The sequence below is a fragment of the Denticeps clupeoides genome, chromosome 17 (genome assembly GCF_900700375.1).
Source record: "Denticeps clupeoides chromosome 17, fDenClu1.1, whole genome shotgun sequence".
In the NCBI taxonomy this organism is placed as follows: domain Eukaryota; kingdom Metazoa; phylum Chordata; class Actinopteri; order Clupeiformes; family Denticipitidae; genus Denticeps; species Denticeps clupeoides.
Window position 1 is genome coordinate 2,979,041 of NC_041723.1, and position 8,385 is coordinate 2,987,425.

Genomic DNA, 8,385 nt, shown 5'->3' on the forward strand with positions numbered 1-8,385 from the left:
GCTTTGTGAGTCAGCAAGTTTCTGGGTCATCAGATCCAAGGTCACAAATATGTCGGGGTCATCTTCTAACTCGTAGGCGAATGCCCCCACAGCACCATTGATTTTTTCAGGATGTACATGGACGCCGCATGATCCTAGAACCTTTGTGATGAGGTGATGTGTCTCTGGTTGGAAAAGCCTCTCTTTTATTGTATCCAAGTTGGCCATGTAGAAATACGCCTCCGGCTCATAGAGACACGGATGCTGGGTCTGACTCGGGTGATCCACCATGCATCCGTAACAGGTCTCCTGTAGCAATCGACCGACTATCCAATTCGTCGCCAGACCACGGATTGAAGGCCTCGCATGAATGTGCAGCAACCGTTGGGTCCTTATCATCAGGGGTACCTACTGGTGACGGACCAGGTATGAATGACAAATTCTGCTCCCCCAGACTTTCGGACAGTTTGTCGATCCATCCGTTGTCTTCATTAGCAGCGGATGTTCCATTCAGTGTTACAGCCATGGCTCAACAGGTTCTGTGATCAGTCAGCGTCTTGTCAATCTTTTTCCATCCGTTATTCTTGAACAAATCCCAGTCTTTCGCATGAAACGATATACACATTTGCTCATCTGGAATAAACTCATGGTCCATGTCCACCGAGTACAATTTCACATGAAGCTCCTTCTTGTCAAAAATGTAACCACCAACACGGCCGTCAGATAACATCCATTCAAATTCTTCACATCCACCAGGGTTCTGAAGAAAATTCACCAAGGATTGAGGCCTTCTCTTTTTTGGTGCAAATGGAGCATCACAAACAACTACCCTGTTTGTAACAGGCGTAGGCGTAATTCGTATCTTCATAGTCGCAGCAAGCTGAGTGGACATTGTAACAACAAGCGTTGTACTCTGTTCAGAGACAATCAGAGCCCCTTTTATTACCCTATGTCGCTGAGTTAAAAAGACGCGCACACACACACACACACACACATATTACCACATGCCGGAGGGGGAGCAGTGTCAGGGGGAAATGGGAAGGGGAGGGGTGTGAGGGAGACAGGGCGATAGAGAGACAGAGACAGGAAGGATATCCATCAAACCAGTTTTTAACATTTATGATAAGCCATCAATCATTTTTTGACATAAAGTATATGGTACATACTACTTATGTTCTAAATCCCGATGGATATACTTCATGAATGTTGTTGCTGTCCAGGCACGCGCACAGCTGCTGGTCTACGACTTTTTATAACATTTTTGCTCATTTTAATCGGAAGGTTGGAAAGCTGACTGCAGCTTTCAGCATCAGGTTTTTTAATGAGGGGCTTGATGACTGATGACTCTAGGAGCCTGTGGCAGGGACTAAGAATGATCATGGATTATAAAGCACCAACATCCGGTATGACGAAAACGGATGTGTCTGTGGCAGACGAACTGAACACATTCTATGCTTGCTTCATGGCTGCAGCTAAAGACGCTAGCAATGCTAAGGCTAGCGGCCCCAACAGCCTAGGAAGCACGCGTTCATCATCACCGAGCATGACGTGAGGCGAGCCTTCAAGAGCATGAACACCAGGAAAGCAGTAGGACCAGACGGCATCTCGGGGAGAATCCTCAGAGCCTGCAATCCCCCCATTTTTTTTTTTTTTTTTACTTTTTTACTTTTCACTTTATACTTTGACTCCACTCATTTGCATACCCTCACCCTACCTGTTACACATATTGTTAAAGACATAAAAGTGTAATATTTGGTTATGTTTGCAATATTTGCATATTGGTTCATTGTATACTTGCAATATTTGCAAAACTGTGGTCAGTAGCAGTCGCTAAAGCATTTCACTGCATATTATACCGCCTATGACTACGTATGTGACAAATAAAATTTGAATTTGAATTTGCTACCTTGAACAAAGTTGGTACGTGGCCGGTGCTAAGTGACGAATAAGTAATTTTAAGGATAGAATTTATAACACCGGGTGCTACTTATAGGAAGTGGATCTAATCAAGTACATTGATTTGGCGATGAGATTACTTTAATTAATTCAGGCTCTTTAAGAGGGTTGAAGCGTTCTAATCGGTGGTCTGCTATTTGAAGATTATTTTCCGTAGTAATACCAACGGAGCTGTCTGTTATGCTTATCTCTATCTCTAACAGTTTTAGTATCAAAGAAATTCATAAAATTGTAGCTACTATAAGGCTACTATAATAATTATTACTATATTGTGTGATATTAAACAGACAATAGTATCCGTGTCTCTTATTCAGAGATGACATTGTGAGACCGTTTATTCCATCAAATTCAGCATGGCCTTATATTTTTTGCATCCTCTGTTTCATTCAGGATAATAATCATTCATTTGAATAATCTTGTGGAAAAAGATGAGTTCTTTTATATCTTTGTAAAAGAGTACAGTTTCATTATAATACAGTTTGATAAATTCCCTGTTGTGAGGACACTACAGGAGTTTCTGCATGGTGAGGAGATTCGGTGGCCCAGGACTCTTCCCAGTGAGGTACAGGAACCGGTCGTCTCCCAGTATCCTGATGTCCAGCTTCTTCATATATGATAAGTAAGACTGGTGAGTGAACATTAGTGAGATGTCCAAGATGACATAATGTCTCTTCTCCCAAAAACTAAGATATTATGATTGATAGTTATTATTCTAATGATAACAATACCACATCTGTCCCAGGATTAATTTCAAAGGCCAGATCGGGTCGCAACCATTGTACAGCACGACAGGCAGGGGCCACCCTTCAGTTCCCATGATGTGCAGCCAGAAGCCATTTCTCCAAAAAAACATCTAAATTAGTAAATCGAGTTCAATTGGAACAGTTTTGTCTTTTTCTTGCCACCAAAGTTGATGTAAAGTCTGGGGTTCCAACTCTTCTGTCCTTTATTTGAATGTCTACAAAATGTGGGTGTCCACTGTACCTCTCTACATGAAGTAATATAATGATGTGTAGGTGTCATACAACAAAACAGGATGTTGGTCCACCAAATACATGAAGTAATCATCAAGTTTGTGAAACTTTGCTCTATGAGAGACATCATATAGTGACCAATGTAAACGTCCACGTAACTCCTCCAGTAGCTTGAAAGACTTTTTGTTTTGTAAATATTCTATTGTAAGATTGGGCGTCGCAGGACCATGCTTTTGTTTTGCATAGCGGCCGTCTGCAAGAAGAAATGTGACATTCCTGTGCCAATTGTTGTGCATGAAGATTCAACACCTCTGTTTTTCATGCCTTTTGTCGGACGGCCTTTTGTTGGCCTGAGGTATTGGCCACCGGGACCGCCTACCCTCTTTGTCTTGCACAGACGGGAGGCCCCCGAGCCAAACGTGTGAAGTGTCGGCCGTCAGGACCGCCCACTCTCTTTGTCTTCCCCAGATGGGAGGCACCGGGGGAGTGACATCAGAAACAACAGGTTCTGATTGGTCTGTGACAACTTCCTGTAGGCCAGGGGTATAAAGGTCTGTTCACATGTGGGGAAGAGACTTTTACTTTTTCTTTTCCAGCTGTCTTTCCATCGAAACCGCATTTTTTCTCATGGCTCTGCCTCTTTCTCTCTTTCTCTCCCTTTACCTCTTTCTTCTCATTTTTGTTTTCTCTGTAACCTTGGTACCTTTTTACAGACAATATTCACACAAAAGAACTGTATTCAAACCACTCCAACTTGATGTTACCTGGCAGAAAGAGGCATGGCACAATAGAGGTTAAAAAGTGAACAGTTTCTAATTTATTAGCACCGGTAAATAATTATTGCAGTCACACTATAATTTTTTTTCTAATTCCATTTTTTATTCTTTGGAAAATCCTGCTTTGTCTAATTAAATAGATGAGTGTGAGACTGTAAACGTATACGGTGACGTCCACATCGGTTCCACGACCCGCAACTGGCTATTCGAGCTCTCAACAATCACAACACTTCATATAACTCCAATACACTCCAGCACTTTCACTTTTACCTTCAATCACTCTGGACTCAATCCCCCCCAGAATCTTTGCACATAATCTTTATGTTTGCACAAAATCTTTACTCTTGTTTGAGTGAGCAACGTGAAAATTGTTTTGGAGATGATAAAGGGCTCAGAAGGTTAAATAAAGTATGAACAGTGTCTTTTAATTACATTGAGGGATTCTCTAGTAGATCTAGGTGCAAGCACCATGTGGTCATACACTTGTAATGGATCCCCCACCTCTTCTCTTCATGAAGTCCGATCTTAATCACAAACGGCCCAAATCAGTCTACTCCCACAGAATAAATCGCAGGCTTGTACAGGTGTAACCTGGAAGGTGGAAGATCAGCCATTTTAGGAGCTTGGCACGCCATAGCTGACATTCTCGGCAGGCACGTTTTCATTTGCTGATGGCCTCTTTGCTTCAAAGAATCCAGTACTGGTACTGGAGTTCGGCCAGAACACGCTCAGTACATGGGTGATTAAGGTGTTCATCACAGCCCTTTATCAAAAGCTTTGTGCTGTGATGTCTTAGGTCAAGGACAACTGGATGAATCATGTCAACTTCCAAGTCAGAGACAAGGCCTTGAGGGCCTTGACTTCCTGTAGGAATGACTTCTCTTGAGCTTGTGCTAAGAGGCTCCTCTCAGCAGCAATGTAGCCGGACGCCTCATAACTCTTTATTGCTATATCCTCTTTATATCAACACTTTTTTTCACAAGACATTTTCAAGACGTGTACACTGATTGATACACTTGTCAATGATGTTGGCGTAAAAAAAAAATTCCAATGCCACAAAGTACTAGCTGGTGCATGAGATATTTTCCCTGTCAAGTTTGCCTTAGGTTTGCTGGTGTATTTGTGTAGACCTGTTGTGCGCTCATGAGAGTATTGGGAGGGGGTTCCAGATCAGAGGAATTGAATTGTGAAGAGTGAAGACCCACTTGTGAGCTGACCGGGATGTGCAGCCTTGCAGTGCAGTAGACGCCATGAACCAGGGTTGTTGCGTATCCAGCCAGTTATCATTCGTAGAACAAACGGGTGGTGATTCGCGCTCTCTCGTCTGTTCCCTCTTCAACTTGTGACAACATGAACACGATGAGGTGACATTGTGAGATTGTTGCTGTCATTAAATTCAGCATGGCCTTATATTTTTTACATTGCCACTTACTCTGTTTCATTCAGGATAATAACCATTAATTGAAGTAATCTAGAAAAACAACAGTTCTTCTATATTATTGTAAAAGAGAACAGTTTCATTATAATACAGTTTGATAAATTCCCTGTAGTGAGGACACTAAAGGAGTTTCTGCATGGTGAGGAGATTCGGTGGCCCAGGACTCTTCCCAGTGAGGTACAGGAACCGGTCCTTTCCCAGTATCGTAATCCAGGTGTCCTGATGCTTTTCCAGCTTCTTCATATATGATAAGTGAGACTGGTGAGTGAACATTAGCGTGAGGTCCAAGATAGCATAATCTTTCTTCTCAAGATATTATGTTTGATAGTTATTATTCTAATGATAACATTACCACATCATTCCCAGGATTAATTTCAAAGGCCAGATCGGGTCACAACCATTGTACAGCACGACAGGCAGGGGCCAAGCTCCAATTCCCATGATGTGCAGCCAGAAGCCATATCTCCAAAAAAACATTTAAATAAGTAAACCGAGTTCAATTGGAACAGTTTTGTCTTTATCTTGCCACCAAAGTTCATATAAAGTCTGGGGCTCCAACTCTTTTGTCGTTTATTTGAATGTCTCCAAAATGTGGGTGTCCACTGTACCTCTCTACATAAAGTAATATATTGATGTGTAGATATCATCTTACAGATCAGGATGTTGGTCCACCAAATACATGAAGTAATCATCGTGTTTGTGTAACTTTGCACTACACAAGGCATCATATGGTGACCAATGTAAACGTCCACGTAACTCCTCCAGTAGCTTGAAAGAATTCTTGTTTTGTAAATGTTCTATAAAGGTTCTTTTTAATTCCATTTTCATTTCTTTAGAAAATTCATTTTTTCTTTTTAAATAGGTGACTAAGTATTCTTTGCTCTATTAAAAGTTCAAGCATGGCCTTATATTTTTTACATTTAGCTGCTTCCTATGTTTCATACAGGATAATAATCATTCATTGGAATAATCTTGTGGAAAAAGATGAGTTCTGCTATATTATAGCAAAAGACTACGGTTTCATAATAATACGGTTTGATAAATTCCCTGTAGTGAGGACACTTAAGGAGTTTCTGCATGGTGAGAAGATTCGGTGGCCCAAGACTCTTCCCAGTGAGGTACAGGAACCGGTCCTCTCCCAGTATCGTAGTCCAGGTGTCCCGATGCTTTTCCAGCTTCTTCATATATGATAAGTGAGACTGGTGAGTGAACATTAGCGAGACGTCCAAGATGGCATACTCTATCTAATCCCAGAAAATATTATTACATGCGTAATAGTTACTATTATAATGATAATAAAACCACATCTGTCCCAGGATTAATTTCAAAGGCCAGATTGGGTCACAACCATTGTACAGCACGACAGGCAGGGGCCACGCTTCAGTTGTCATCATGTACAGCGAGAAATCATCTCCCCAAAAAAACATCTAAATAAGTAAACCGAGTTCAACTGGAACAGTTTTGTCTTTTTCTTGGCACCAAAGTTCATATATAGTCTGGGGCTCCAACTCTTCTGTCCTTTATTTGAATGTCTTCAAAATGTGGGGGTCCACTGTACCTCTCTACATAAAGTAATATAATGTTGTGTAGGTATCATCCTACAGATGAGGATGTTGGTCCACCAAATACATGAAGTAATCATCGTGTTTGTGTAACTTTGCTCTACGAGAGGCAACATATGGTGACCAATGTAAACGTCCACGTAACTCCTCCAGTAGCTTGAAAGACTTCTTGTTTTGTAAATGTTCTATAAATGTTCTTTCTAATTCCATTTTCTATTCTTAGAAAATCCTTCTTTTTCTTTTTAAATAGATGAGAAAGTGTTCTTTGCTTTATTAAAAAATCATGAAAAAAAGAAAACATCCAGAGTCTTTTTTTTTTATATCACCACGAAAACAGTGTTGAAACACACATAACAAACATCCACATATAGTTTTTGACGGTGTCCGGGGGACGTTTGAGCTGGTGTTGAATGAATTCTTTTCTGGGAAGTTTGGCCAAGTCTCCCGGGACGGATTGTTCGATTGTCTCGACCTGTTGCTGGCTGTATTCGCCGCTTGTAACTCGCGTTGTCATGGAAGCACGGGGCAGGTCACGCTACCGTAAGTCCCAGAATGCTCTGGACGCCGCCTCCCATGTTACCGTAAAACTCCTAAGACCTCCGGTATCACGGCCACGGTACATAATTGTCATGATCCGGACTGGCAGGGGTTACTCCGGATCCGGAGTCCGGACCGGAGTTTCATGTTTGTCCTGTGCAATGTTCCCTGATCGTGTTCACCTGCTGTCTATTTATATAATTGTATAAAGCTATCCTGTTCGTGTCTGTTCGCCGTCGGGTCATTGTGCATGTTAATGTTCCCTTGTCTCGTGAAGTTTGTATTAAACCCCTGTCCTGTGATCGTGCGAATGCGTCCTCCTTCATGCCATGTCCAGCCCACCCGTGACAATAATGTTTATAACAGTGGCGCTAGTAACGAGCACCTTGCATGGTTTACAGCAGCAGCGTGGCCATGAACCAAATAAGAGTTGTATTTAACAAACTATGTGTAAAAACGCACTGAAAGTCAGTTAGCAGCAAACTCGATGATCGCTTTAATCCCCGCATGTGTTGGGTTTTGGTATATTTGCACACCGAGCTTGTAGAGACGCCCTTTCATTCATCTACGCATCCGGTGCTGTGGGGCCTGAATGACAACAGAGTCACTTCGGTTCTGAGACTCCCAGTGCCGCCTAGTGGTCAGACGTGGTGTTGCAGAACGTGAAACGACGTCTGTAGCTTGTTGTTCCCACATGTCACACTGGTTTCAGTTAAGTGGGATTGTGACGTCACATGTTCATTAGGAGTGTAAAGTCAAGGGGGATCCGTGCATGCGTTGCCTTGTTTCTTGCAAAGCTTCCTGACCCCTCAGTAGTTACAGGGACAGTCCCTCCTGGAGCAAATCAGGGTTTAGTGTCTTGCTCAGGGACACAATGGTAGTAAGTGGGGTTTGAACCTGGGTGTTCTGGTTCATAGGCGAGTTACCCGCCAGGCTACTACCACCCTATATGTTACCAACAAACACAGCCTGAATGGAATAAGTAAACGGATCTTGTACAACAATCCTCATGAGCATTTCAAAGAAAACATGTAAATCTGTTAACATATATATAAATATAATAAGTTATACAATATAATAAGTTAACTAGAAGCCAAAATTCCAGGGGAAATTTTGATGGGTCTGTCCGGGCATTGGTCACAGCTGCGGGCATGGAATTTGTA